The sequence below is a fragment of the Mus musculus genome, chromosome Y, assembly GCF_000001635.26.
Source record: "Mus musculus strain C57BL/6J chromosome Y, GRCm38.p6 C57BL/6J".
Classification (NCBI taxonomy): Eukaryota; Metazoa; Chordata; class Mammalia; order Rodentia; family Muridae; genus Mus; species Mus musculus.
Window position 1 is genome coordinate 51,151,287 of NC_000087.7, and position 2,048 is coordinate 51,153,334.

The following is a 2,048-nucleotide window of genomic DNA, read 5'->3' on the forward strand; positions in this document are numbered from 1 at the left end:
GATATGCTTTTTGGTGTAGATGGTGAACTGAGAAAAAAAAATGTCTATGTTTGAAAGAGCCATCATGGAGAATAATCTGAAGTTCTCTTCTACTTTCCCATCTTCAGAAAAATGAAGCATGAAAAATTTTCACTTGCTGGTATATATATATAAAACAAATAAAAAAATCTCTAACTTTTTTGTTTCCTATGAAACAGAGTTTTAAAGTTTCTTTAATCCTTGTTATTCTGATGATTCTGAGAAGGAAGTTAATCCCAGTGATGTGATTACAAAGTTAACTAGCAGTTATACCTTTAGAGTTAAAATAGAACTTCTTTATTTTTAAATATCTTTAATCATTTTCTTGTTTAAGTATAAGTGCATCTTTATATTAACTTCCAAAGGAAATCTAAATGAATATGTGAATGGTATATAGTCCCGTGGACTGAAATTCCACACACTAATATAGTTGAATCATTTATAATTTATTCTTATACTTTTTTTAAAGTCGAGATTTTATTCTTCTCCTAGTTCCCCCTCTTACTGTTCCACACCCCATATCTCCTGCCTATATGCCCCCATGCTCCCAGGGCCCCAAGCCCACAATCCCCATCTCCAAGAGTATGACACCACCATCCTGTCCCCTCTCCACCAGACCTCCCTGCTCCCTGGGGCCTGAAGTCCCTTGAGGATTAGATGGACCTCATCTGACTGAGTCCAGACCTGGCAGTCCTTTTCTGTATATGTGTTGGTGGCTTTATATCATCTGGTGTATGAAGCCTGGTTGCTGGCTCAGTGTCTGAGACATCCTGGGAGGTCCAGGTTATTTGAGATTGTTGGTCCTCCTACCGGGTAGACCTCTTCCTCAGCTTCTTCCAGCTTTTCCCCAATTCATCCACAGGGGTTCCCAGCTTCTGTCTATTTGTTGCATATAAATTTGAGCATCTGACTCTTTCACCTGCTGGTTTGGTCTTTCAGAGAGCAGTCATGATAAGCCCATTTTTTGTGAGCACAGAATAGCATCAGTAATAGTGTCAGGCCTTGATGCCTCTCCTTGAGCTTTATCACAATTTGGTCTTGTCACTGAATCTCCTTTTCTTTAGGCTTTTCTCCATGTTTTTTCCTTGCAGTTCTTTCAGACAGGAACAATTCTGGGTTAGAGCTTTTTACTGTGGGATGGTAACTCAATCTTTCCACTTGATGTCCTGTCCCTCCACTGGAGGAGGACTCTACAAGTTCCCTCTCCCCACTGTAGGGCATTTCTTCTAAGGTCCCTCCCTTTGAGTCCTTAGGGTCTCTCACCTCCCAGGTCTCTGATATAACCGAGGGTTTTCTCACCTCCTACCTCAAAAAGTTGCCTGTTTCCATTCTTTTTGCTTTTCCTCAGCACTTCAGTTATGTTCCCCACACACATAATACCTGATCATGTTCACCTTCTTGTCCCATTTCCCACCCAGGCTCTTTCCTCCCCATCACTGTAGTGATTTTTTTAACCTTCTTAACATTTAAAATTGTTTTCATTCATACAGATAATTGAAATTTATTTATTTTTTGATTCATTATCTTATTAGTTTCCAAAGGTAAGAGATACAAATAAAGAAGGTACATTGGGTTGATTTTATTTCACTTCATTTCATTTTTGAAATAGGCACATAGTATGTTGTGTATTGTCCAAGAAGTTCTAGAATGTTTAGGTTCCAGGTGATCTCAGCATTCCATGTAGGTATTACTACAGGTATGTGACAACATACCTGGCTTATATTGTTCTTAAGAAAGTAGTCCCACAAAAATTTCCTATAAACACTTTAAAATTAACATTGCTCTCAGAGATGAAAATATTTCCTGTTAACTTACAAAATTCATAGAAAGTATATTTCTTTCTTGAAAGAAACTAAACTGCTAACTTCAAGGCAGGATAAAAGGACTGATTAGCCCCCTCTCTCTGTTCTAGGCCCAACCTCTCTGTTCCCATTGTTCTTGTTTCTATAGCTCTGTCTCTCTCTTTGTTTTCAGCTACCCCTCTATCTGTTCTTTGCCCCACATTTTTCTGACCTAATGGTTTTGTTTCT